At 49.6% G+C, this 12,468-nt stretch overlaps 1 pseudogene across 1 annotated transcript; it reads right to left on the bottom strand.

Moving 5' to 3' along the window:
- Positions 1–291: 291 nt before the first annotated feature.
- On the bottom strand, positions 292–8,842 carry LOC123084043 (uncharacterized; annotated as a pseudogene). The gene is made up of 13 exons (XR_006439365.1): positions 6,664–8,842; positions 5,977–6,068; positions 4,817–5,137; positions 4,577–4,690; positions 3,401–3,480; positions 3,150–3,274; positions 2,879–2,938; positions 2,193–2,408; positions 1,812–2,004; positions 1,596–1,681; positions 1,372–1,503; positions 1,037–1,201; positions 292–777 (listed from the first exon to the last, which is right to left on the bottom strand). The product of XR_006439365.1 is annotated as an uncharacterized protein (transcript).
- Between the last annotated feature and the right edge of the window lie 3,626 nt (positions 8,843–12,468).

Below are 12,468 nucleotides of genomic sequence, written 5' to 3'. Positions count from 1 at the left end.
ATTAATATTTTATTAGTTAAATCTATGATTGAAATTTAACATTAAATGCGAAAGGGAACCGATATACCAGGACGGAGGTAGTGGTATCTAGTCTAGTATGCAAACGTGGTCGGAGGGCGACAGACGGCGAGGGCAACCAACACGAGGCGAGCCTAGCGGCCACATTGCCCACATTGCAGGCAACCCACGGACAATTAACAAGTTGACATAAGAAGTCCCAAGGAGTAATGGGAAGTAGTGCAAACTGCAAAGCATTATTCCGAAGACACCAACGAGAAGATCCACACGCACTCTCAAACACAGAACTAATATTACAAGCACACAACAGAGCACTAATATCGCAAACCCAGAACACAGCTTAATTATTCGGTTTTTTTTTACAAACTAGCTAACCAACAGTAGCATCCACACCTAAAGCTCCATTATTAGAGAACAAACGAGCCTGCATGCACAACACAGCTAGGATCCACGTCGATCAAAGGATGCGAACTATAGTAAGTTTCTAGTCGTTCTTGACGTCTGAAGAGCTCAGCGAGGAGGGGTGCCACCCTGGGCCATCGTCTTGCTCGGCGCATCGGTCTGGTCGCCGCCACCATGGCCGTGCATGTACAGGAGGCGGTAGCAGAACTCGACGACCTCCGGCGCAAACACCCTCCACAGGTACATTGTTCCGAACCAGGACGGCACGGTGAGGTAGCGGTCGCCTTGGCGAGCTGCCTGCACCATGGCCCTCGCGCACTTCTTGGCGTACTCCACTGGGAAGAGGCCGATTTGAGCCTAGAAAATAAGCAAGGGCCACATGCCCACATGGTCAGACAATAGTATATAAGTAAGATGTCATTGAACTTACTTGCTGCAAGTATTACGTGGCAAACTTAATTTGGTAACTATTTTCCATATCTTCTTGTGCCCATAATTCCAGATGGCAGATGATCACAATCAATTGATTTCTATGTTAAAACTGTTTGATTGCTTTAACAGAAATTTAGCTTAAACGTAGAAAAGTGTGAGCGTGAGCGGTAGCAAGTGTCCTCACATCTCGATATTCTTGATCAACCTCCACGCCGCCGTCCTCCTTCAGAAACTTTCCTTTGGACATCTCGGACTCGATCCACCCGGGCGTCACTATCGTGATGCCAACTTCACTGCCAAGCTCCGACCGCAGCGTCTCGAAGAAGTTAATCAGTGCGGCATTGGCAGCCTAAAACGGAAACAAACATGAGTAGTAGTAGTAGTAGTAGTACCAATGACTCGATTCATCGTAACCGATTCCTTCACTTAAATGATGAAATAAACCAAGTTAGGTAGTACTACGTAGTCACTTGGTGGAATCTCTATAAAAACTTATATTTACGAACGGAGGGAGTATACATTATAGAAAACCATGCACGGAACGGGGTTCCATCCGGTTGCGGAGGCGGTGACCACGATCCTCCCTCGGGTCCTTTTAAGATGAGGTAGAGCAGCAAAAGTGGACTGAACTGCGCCCCAGAAGTTCACATCCTGGAAACAAAATGTTACTTTGACGCTCATGGGAGTCTATGTTACGACAACGTCGCTGAATCAAGGCGCAATGAATCATGCATGTCACTTACAAGCTGAGAGCTGTAGTTAGTGACATCGGGAATCTCCTGAAAAGCGCCTACGCTTGCAATGCCAGCGTTGCACACAAGATGGTCCACTGCAATTAATCAACACAACGCAAGTGTAAATGTCAAGTACGTAGTTAGTATCTTACTCCCAAATGAATGACTGCTTGTGGAAGAAATATGTTAAACCAGGTGAGTTGTAACGGAGAGTGGCTGACTTACATCGGCCGAAGTGGTCGACCGCGGCCTGAACGAATCTGTTGCAGTCGTCGGGGTCTGCGACGTCGCCGGGGAGAATGATGACATCCGGCGCGCCGAGCTCGAAGGCGCGGTCGGCGACTTGCCGGAGGCTCCACTCCCTCCTGGCGACCAGGGCGAGGCATGCCCCCTTGGTGGCGTACTGGTAGGCCAGTTGCTGCATGGAGAAGAGAAGATCCCAAGTTTGTTTGGAGTTAATATGCTCATGTGTGGAGTATATTCAGTACACTATGACAAGTAGAAGAGCAGAGTAGCATAAGAAGCAGAGGAAAGTTGGACTGAAAGCATCTGACGATTCTGTAACAAGCAAGAAGAAGCAGAGAAGGGAAAGGAGTGGGTAGTGACCTCGCCGATGCCGGAGGAGGCGCCGGTGATGAGGACGACCTTGCGCTTGAGGTCGTCGGGGAAGAGGTAGGAGAGGAAGGAGTAGCAGAGCTTGAAGAGGTAGTAGGGCGGGTAGAGGAGCAGGAGGGTGGTGACCATGGCGGGCATCGCCGCCCAGTTGAGCACGCCGTTCACCAGATCCATCGTCTCCGGCCGGCCGGCAGGTCTCTCTCTCGGCTAGCTCTCTCTCGACCGCCTGCCTGCTACCAAGCTCGCCGGAAGATGGATGAGTGAGAACCGAGGTGGCTACAGAAGAAGCTTGAGGATGCGACGGGATGATGCTGCATGCATGCATCCATGGGAATGGGATGGACGGGTGGGAGCTTGGCTCCATGACACGTGCCCCCTCCTGTTGAGACGTGGAAGAAAGGAAGCAACGAGAGAGAGCTCTGTGGATGAGCTTTTGGCTGTGCATGAGCAGGGGCAATGAACTTGAATTTTTACTGGGTTACATACGAACCACATGCCATGAAATGAAACTGAAAGCATATACCAAATCACATTCCCATCAACTTGTTGTACACAGTACATCCATGGACAAAAGAATCACACAAGTGCCAAGTGTTTGTGAGCACCACCCAGGCTCTAGCAAAGCGATACATACACAGGAAGGATCCATCTCTCAACTGCAAAAATCATGGCTCCACAGGGGGCTTGAGCCTGATCAGCCTCCGAACCCTGTCCTTCTCCGTGTTCTCCAGCAACCCCTGCACGCACCATCCGCAACAACAGAGCACCACATCAACAGCAGCTCAAAGAAAGGATTCACAATGGACAGATACTGTTATCGCTCCGACAGCGATAGGTTAACCACTTTGTATTCCATTACTGGGAGTACCAAACAAGTCGCTCCCCGGCGATTGGTGAAGGCATGTTTAACTGCTAGCACACGGCAAGACAACTTAGATCGAAGCTTACCTGCCAAACGATCTCGTCCAGGCACAGGCAGATCCTCCCGTACTTGTCCAGGAAGAGGCGCTCGGTGGGTGGTTTCGCACACACATCCTTCACCGCCGACGTAACAGCGAAGATCACCTCCGACACTACAAATGTACAGCCAGTGTATTAGTAGTGCCAAGCATAAGGCAAAAGTGAGGTGAGATAATGAAGGTTTTGGAACATGATACGCTTAACAAGAGCAATGTCTTCTGAAACTCAATGACACTCACGAGCAAGCTCATCATATTCATCCTTGCCGACAATGTACAGGCAGATGTCCCCGATCATGGTATACACAATGGAGACCGACCTGGGAGAGTGTCACCACATCAGATATTTATGGATGAGGAGTTAAAACTGCACATGCTTGGTTCAGATTGAAATCATGGCACCCATTGGACTGGGACTTCAAGATGCATATATGCTGTAGCAGCTCAAATTCTCTAGCATATGGTTAACTGTATGGATGCTTAAATGTTAATTTTAATTAAGAATTCTTGCAGTTTACTGGGCTATCAACAGCTAATAATACAAATCCTGGCCCCTAAAAAGCTAGTAATGCCAATAGCAAATCAAGAATGTCTGTAATGGTGGACTAGCACCTGTATCTATCTCTGAACTGATTGATTGGTGCCTGAAACGAAACGAGCCCATGCTTGCAATTCTTTTTATGCAGCTGGACTATGGTGTGTTTTGGAATTTACATAATGAGTTTTTCTGCCAGGACCGCAAATAGGTAAGCATTCGATGTCCCTGGAACCAGTGGCGGAGCTTGGCCCAGAAAGTTGGGAGGGCCGACTGTAGAAAATAATTATTGGGATTGTGTTTCATGGCCCAAAACGAAGTATACACTACAGAAAATAGCATGGGCTGGGCGGCCCACGGACCGCTCGGCCTTGCTCCGTCACTGCCTGGAACAAGATCAACGCGGTGGCTCAGTAATGGAAGGTACTGATGGACAATTCTCAGTCCATGCCGAGCTGGGCCGTCTACTAGTGATGGATTATCGTCGTGGAAAACTAACTACTCAGGGTCACTTGGGTCTGACCTTCCCGGTGGACTGCTCTGATGAAGATAGGCGTTAAGTATCTCATTCTGCCGTTTCAATGGGATGTATCTCTGGTAAGTACCTCATTCTGGGTAGCTACTCTGGTTACTCCTGATTCCTGAACACAGTGAACCTATGTAAAAAAACAGAAGAATGTCTGTGATCTACTTGGAATTCTAGAGAAATGTGTGCAGTGATGCTCATAATGCTGGCTACTTAGTGTAGTCCTAAATTGACATGAGAATGCAGTTGGGTTTGGTGTGGAGCATTTGTGTGTACTAGTAGCAACGAAATGAAGTGCCCATTGGAAAATTCCCCATCGATTTTGCATGGGAGTGGAGTGGAGTGGAGTGCGTACTTGTGGGAGGCGACGAGGAGCTCCTCGGACTTGGCCCCCTTGAGGTTCTCGGCGCCGAGCTTGACGAGGAAGGAGCGCCAGTGCAGCCGCTCCTCCGCCGGGACGCCATGGAACCTGCAGATAGATTCCCCGTGGGGATGAGATGAGATGAGATTCGATTCGTCAGGCGGCGGATCTCGCGGCTCGCGAGCGCGAGATCTCGGGGTGGTTATGAGGGAGGGAGGGAGGGAGGGCACGTACCTCTCGATGAGGATGTTTCCCTCGGAGTTGGCGAAGAGCACGGCGAGTATCATCTTCCTCCTCCCTCTCCGGCCGATCTCTGCCCGGCGATCCCCCTCCGATCTCTCTCTCTCTGCCGCGTCTGTGTGGGCTGTGGTGGCCGGTGGGAGGAAGAAGCGACTTGTGGTGGACTCGCGCGACTCGGACCGAGCTAGGCCCAGCCCATTTGTGAGTAGCGAGGCTGCGGAGGCCAGGCCCATACAGCCAGCAGAAAACCCGTCACGGAAATGTTCGGCCAGCAATGGTCCCGCGATCGTGCTCCCAGAATCAAAGGCTGAAGACCTTTCAAAAAAAAAAAAAGAATCAAAGGCTGAAGAGGGCAACACACCAGCTCTCGGTGCCAACAGATGCTGAAGCAACCCTAACAAAACAGGTACTGAAGCAGGTTGGCAAGCAAACACAGCCTGTGTTCCTCTTCAGCAGCATATCACTACATCACCTTGAGCGATTAATCGGTGCTCCTCTTCCGCGATCAGCAAGGAATCGTCGTCGTCGTCCTGGTGGTGGTGGTGAATCATACTGGGGAATGTTCATTTCAAGCCACTTCCTGCATCACAGAGTGTCACAGCTCCCAAATCCAAGGCTGAAGAGGGCAACACACACACACACCAGCTAAGTGCTACTAACAGAAACTGAAGCATCCCTACAAAAACATACGTATGTATATCCAAGGCTGAAGAGGGCAGTCTCTACTTTTAGAGAGCCCACAAATTTCCCACAACAACTGGCAGATATAACAAACACAAGCCGCTCACACTTTTCCTTTTTCTTTTCCGGCGATAGTCCAATAAGAAACTTGACAGCACAACATCCAATCAGCAAGATATACATACAATGCCTGGAGTGCACACAAGTGAGATAGTGTCTGACAAGTGTCATTTCAAAATCTGACAAGTGAGCCCACTAGGTAGTAGTATTAACCCACCCAGTTCACTCACCTTGGGTCTGGGAGCATTCAACAGACGCATTGCAGCTTATATTCAGTCGTCATCCCGCGACGACGAGACGCCCGTCTGCAGCCACGGGACTAGACACCTCATGTTTTTCCTAACATCATACAAACCTTTTTATGTCTACCATGAGGAAAAATAGTGGAAAAATCATCACCTTCAACAACTGACCAGTGCTCCTCTTCCATTTCCATTCTATCAGCCTGCATGGCAGCAGTAGCAGCAGCACCATAAATCTTTCCAAGGGCCAACAGACCAGGTGACTGTGAACAGATACTGGAGCAGGCAAACACAGTCTGCTTTCAGTCTCTAGACTAGTTCTACAGGACCTGCATTTATTTTTTCCTATATTAGTAGAAATTAACAGATCGCCTACTGTATGGTATTACGACTGATGACAGATATCAACTACCAAATCAACACAAGCTTAAGCTCTCTCCCTCTTTTTTTTTTTTTGAGGCAGTCATCAAATCAACACAAATCTAAGACAAGCTTTCTGGGACAGAGGTAATACATACAATGCCAGGAACTGCACAAAGGTGAAATTGTAAGTACTAGTATTTGAGAAGTTGCTTTTCAAAATTTTCATACAGAATCATATTACCCTACATAACTAAGTACGACGAACCGGATCAATCGTTTCTGGACAGTATCTCTGTATGGAGGAACTACATTGCATACCCCTTAAGAAGAGATCAGAGATCATACTTGACTTCCTAATAACTAATGCATGCACTGCACTGACTGGAGGATGAGTCTACTAGACAACACGCCCAGTTCAGTCCACCTCCCCTCTCCATTTGGGACTGGGAGCATTCAGCATCAAAACCCATAGTGGCAATGTTCAGCCATCAATCATCCCACGACCGGAGACGATGAACTGCTCGTCTGCAGCCACTGCACTAGCTCATCCCTGGAGCTGACGAAGCTGCCGACCTGGGACTCGCTGGGACGGAACGGTGCCGCCGCCTCCTCGAGGTGGGCGGCGAAGGCGCTCGCCAGCCCCTGCGCGAACTTGTGGGTGCTGGACCCGGTGAACACGTTGAAGGACTGTGGTAGGGTCTGGCCCTGCGCGGCGCGCTCTGAGAGGGCCGCCATCCAGTCGTCGAACGCCGTCTTGGCAGCGCCGACTGAGAGGGACCGCAGGTCTAGCAGCCACTCGTCGTCTTTCCTGATGTGGAGCTTGGAGTAGAGGCCGTAGCACTGTGCGAGCCGGAAGAGCTCCCTCGGCCTCCGGGCGGGGAGGCCATGGTTCTGGCATATGTCGATAAGGCAGTTGCAGTAGGGCCGGCGCACCTCGGTCTCCGCGGCGTTCAGCACGGCCCTCAGCTGCTCCTTGAGCTCGTCGGTGCCCACCTGGTCATCCCCGAGCATCCTGATCAGCTTGACCAGGTTTCCATTGAACTTCTCAAGGCAGCCGAGCACCAGCTCCGTCTCCTCGCCGCTGCTTAGTGCGACGACGGAGAGCAGGCACCCGCATAGCCGGTCGTCGGGCTTGAGGCCCCTCTCCAGCCCCGCCTCGAGCACCTCCACGGCGTCCCGTATCCTGTTCGCCTTGCCGAGGCATTGGATCACGATGGTGTAGCTCATGATGTTGGCCTCTATGCCGCTCTGGAGCATTTCCACAAACAGCTGGAGCGCGCGGTCGGCGTCCTTGATGCTCCCGTAGATGTTGATCATGGCCGTGTAGCTCCACTTGTCCGGCTGGGGGACGTCGGTGAGGTCCGGGTCCTTCATCTCCTCGAAGAGCTGCTCGGCCTCGGCCACGAGCCCCACGTCGGCGCACATGCTGAGCAGCGTGTTGCAGAGGATGCTGTCGGCGGGGATCTTCCTCTCGCGCATCTGGTCCCAGAGCTGGAGCGCGTCGCGTCCCCAGCGCGCCCGGCCGTAGATCTTGGCCACGGCGGTGAGCGTGCGCGCGTTGGGCTCGACGCCCTCGGCGGTCATTTCCTCGAACAGGTTGCGGGCGAGCCCGGGCTTGCCGGTCTTGCCGAGCGCCTCGAGCAGCGCGTTGTAGACGAAGATGTTGGGCTTGATGCCGACCTCCCGCATCTCCTTGAAGACGAACTGGATGCCGTCGTAGTCGCCGGCCTCGCCGAACATCTTGGCGAGCACGGCGAAGGCGACGTGGTCGGGCTTCCAGCCGCTGCCGCGGGCGCGGTCGAAGAGCGCCAGCACCTCCTCCTTCATGCGGAGCTGCGCGTAGACGTCGAGGACGGCGGAGTAGGTGACCTCGTCGGGGAGCACGGCGCTGCCGGGCGAGTACATGCGCTCGAACCACTCGACGGCCTTGGCGAACTGGCGGCAGCGGCGGGCGGCGGTGATGAGGGTGGAGTAGGTGATGTTGTCGAGCGGGACGCCGGAGTCGAGCATGTCGAGCGCCAGCCGCTCCGCCTCGTCCCAGCGGCGCGCGGCGCGGAGCGACTTGAGGGCGACGTTGAAGAGGATGGTGTCGACGGCGAAGCCGGCGTCGGCGGGGAGCGCGCGGAGGTAGGCGAGGAGGGAGAGCGTCTTGCGCCAGGACGGGTGGAGGTAGTTGAGGAGGAGCAGCGCGTCGGAGGAGGTGGGCGGGGAGCCCGGGAGCGGGAAGAAGGCGCTGAGGGTGGGCGCCAGGTCGGCGTCCTCCGGGAGCGCGCGCAGGTCGCGGAGCAGCGGCTGGAGCGGCGCCGAGGAGGGGTGGGAGGCGGCCGGGCGGCGGCGCTGGCGGCGGAGGGACAGCACGGTGGGGCGCGGCCTGGAGGGGTTGACCCAGGTGGGCTCCGGGGTGGGGCGCTGCGCGCGGTCGGCGGCGGGGGTGGGCTTGTCCGTGAGCAGCGTGCGCGAGAGCGGCTCCAGCTGGTCGGCGAGGGACGGCGTGGAGGAGGGCGCGGCGGAGCAGAGGGTGGTGGTGGGCCTGGAGGCGGGCTTGGGCTTGTGGTGGTGGTGGTGGCCGCGCGGCGGGGCGTGGAAGAGGAAGGCGGAGGCGGAGGCGGCGGTGGCCATCGCGGAGGCGGACGGATAGAAGAGAAAGAGTGGAGTGGAGTTTGGATTGGGTTCGCCGAGGAAGAAAAGGAAAAGAAAAGAAAAGAAAAGCCTCCCGCCATGTGGATAAAAGGAAAATCTGCAATAAGTTGGGCTCGAATAGCCAGGCCCGCTTAATTCTCAACACGAGAATTGCTTTTTCTTTTATTCGAGCCTCATGCAAGTTCATGTTTCTTTACGGGTTTAACCAAGTTTTATTGCTCAAATTCCACAAGTAGTGGGATACTAAATGGATCATGGGGTACAGACAACCAAACATGCCTTCTCTAATCCAAACAATGTGTGTACTTGGCCAATATATCATCTACCTTCGAAAGTAAAATTACAGTTAAAAGAAATAGCTCTATAATTCATCTCACTAATAATTGCCCTTGCATTCTCCCTTGATAGCTTTGTCAAAAATCACGGATGATTTGCTTCGAATCAGAGGCGATGATGAAGTTCTGTAGCACACCATCATACCTGCTACCTAGCCTGCCTATCAATCTTCATGATCTTAAGATCCTTAATAAACTTTGAAACGCTCAAAGCCTCCTTTTTAAGATCCATAAGAGGAGACCTGTCAATGGTTCCTCTTGCAAGAAAGATGCAACAAAAGAGCAATCAGTTTTCAAAATAATTGGTTTGTGAAGTGCAATACCAATGTATAACACTGAAGCCAGTCCGGGCCCATAAATATGAAAAACCCCTCTCCTGGAATATTCCACGCTTCCCCATGGCGAAACGGAAAAGTGCGCGCCTTAGGACAGGTCACAAGGGCATGGAAGATACTTTTACCCTCAACGCCACATATAGAGCACAAACCTGACAACGTGTAAATCAACACTTTTCTTGTCATGATCACATAGCCATCAATTGCTATGCTATGCAGGCTGCTGAATTTGTGCTACTGTTCCTATACAGTATTTTTGTTGCTTCTGCACCTCTCTCCCTTTTCAATTTCCCCCAGATTGTGCCATGCTTGTTAGAAATCAAAGGAAGACCATGACAACTGATGTTATGCCTATGATACGGAAGTTGCTGGACAAGGTCTTGTTAACATTTTTCAAAATTAAAAAGAAACAAAACAAAAACAAAAACAATCAAGTCCACTTTAGAGGGAAGGACTGTTGTGTTGTCTTCTCACCAAGTCATTGTTGCTATATGAGATGTACAAGTTTGTAAATGCATTGCCAATTTATCATCCATGGATTGTCCGGTGATATGGAGATTGCACATTGCAATATTTGAGGATCAAATTTGTACAATTTGCTACATTTTTTTACAGTACCAGATAACTGGCGTGCGTTGCAACGAGGTATAGATATTCATATTCTAGTCCCGTAATTTACATGCGCATATCAATGTGATGTCTAAAAAAAGTAAGATTTGCTTGGTAAGTATTTATTGGCTTATCAAAGAAAACATAATTTTGTTATGTAAGTCAATATGGTGGGGTAGTTGAGGCGCTTTTCAAGGAAAATCAGCGAAAAAATCAGTGGTGGGAGGAAAACTTAAAACAGGGAGAGGGGGGCGGGGGCACGACAGGGAACACTATAGAGAAGATTTGCTACAGTTGTGTTGATAGTATCTTATTGGGTACCCTCATTTATTGATGCCTTGTATGGAGAGTAAAATCAACCATATTTGTAAATCTTATTTCTCCGAGAGCAAACCAGCTATGCTACAATCCTTATAGCATTACTGTCAAGAACTTAGGGCCAGTTTATTCGGCACCTTAAAAAATAAGCCGCATCCGCCCCAACTTGTTCCAAAAGCCGTCTCTCTTATTTATTAGGGCTTCTAAACTAGTTATGAGATAGATAATTTAAAGGTCTCAACAAACTTGAGGAGCGGCTTATATTTTAAGTCGGGGAGAGACAACTTATTTTTAAGGCGCCCAAAAAAAATGGCCCTTAATTGTCAAATTATGGTCAGAGATTAGGTAAGAGGATGGGTCCACGAGCGGAAATAGGTGCGGGTATGGGGGGGGGGGGGGGTTGGTGGGGTTCGTAAGAAACAATCCTTATTGGATATCGTAAGTGTAGGATTTTTGCGAAGCAAGCAAACAAATCCAGCAATTGCTATCGGTCGCTCTAGTGAGAGCACTACGGGAGCATCACCATAGGGCGTGCTGACGTAAGCTAGGCCAGTAGCACTTGCTACTGATAGTTTCTACTCTCAAGTATTTTGAGTCATTTTTTTGGCGTGGCCTTTCATGATTTTCTTGGGAACCCTTCATTCTGCAGGCTTGTATTATTTTCCTTTTTCCTTCTTTCTCATTTCTTTCTTTTCAATGTTTCCTATTTTATGATGTGTATATTTTGGCATAAATACATGAATTGTTCCAAATATAATTTTCATATACATGGTTTTTCGATGCTGAATATTTTAACTATAATGTTCATATTTTTTTAAATTCACGTTGAACTTTTTTTAAAACACACGCTGAACTTTTTAAAATATTGTTTAAGACTACATCGTCATGTTTTGTTTTGCAAGATACATTATCATGTTATGAACTATCTGCAAATTATTTTAGTTAACACTAATCATTTTAAAGTGCCTTAACAAAAGAAGGTAAAAGTGAAATAGATACTAAAACACGAGCTATTTTCTCCAAAAAATAAAAATAAAATAAAATACGAGCTATTGCTGCTGGGCCGGCTCAAGTGGGGCGGCCGGTAGAACAGTGTCCGAAGGGCCTAGTCTTTGAATATACATCCAATATTTCATGAGCAGGACACATTCGAAATCAAACATTTACTATATCCTATTATTACTGCTTATCATCCAAAGCGGGACATAAATTTCCTGATACTCAACTCCAAATCTCCAATCCCTGGTATACCTGGTATATATGGTATGGGGATATAATTACCATATTAATCAATTCTTAGGCCTTATCTCGATTCCTTCGACGATGAGCCCATTCTTCCAGTGTAGCTCCTCGAGCTCCTGCAGCTCCATGCTAACGTCTTCTACAGCCGTGGCTTCATCACCTAGTATTTATCTAGTTGTCAGCTGCGTACATCAACTCAATGCCTCCTTCATCCTCCTCCTTGTGCTCATGCGCTTGTGTTGCGGTGTGGTTGATTGCCGACGATGATGATGATGACTCGCCACCATCGCTAGCGCAAGAAGCATGGTTGCAGAGATGGAGAGACGCGGTGCAAGTGCTCCCAACCAGCTGCCCGCCTACCTTGACAAACGATTTCTGGCGACGAGAGGCTAGGCCAGAGGCGTCGCGGGTGAGCTTGAAGATGAGGCAGGCGGCGTAGTGGGTGCCCGGCGAGAGCTCCTTGGTGCTCATGTGGCCAGAGATTATGAACCAGCACACGGACACCTGCTCTGCCACCTTGGAGAACCTAGCTTGATTGTCAAGCAAATTTAATTCAAGGAACACAACGCAACCTTGTACTCACTCGGCTTCCTTTTCGTACGAGGTATTATTATTTCAAAAGGTCAAACATTTTTTGTTAGTTTATTGAAGAATTTATCAACATTCATAACTATATTTTTTAATTTTTTTTACCTATTTAGTATTGTAGACGTCGATAAGTTTTTGTGTTGGATTTGTTTTTCTATGAACTTGGTCAAAGATACTTTTGAAAGAATTAACAATAGACCTCATAGAAAGAAAATACCAACCTTCATAACTAC

This window comes from Triticum aestivum, chromosome 4A (genome assembly GCF_018294505.1).
Source record: "Triticum aestivum cultivar Chinese Spring chromosome 4A, IWGSC CS RefSeq v2.1, whole genome shotgun sequence".
Lineage (NCBI taxonomy): Eukaryota > Viridiplantae > Streptophyta > Magnoliopsida > Poales > Poaceae > Triticum > Triticum aestivum.
Note: the sequence above shows the minus strand (reverse complement) of the source record. Positions and strands in the feature narration are given on the sequence as shown.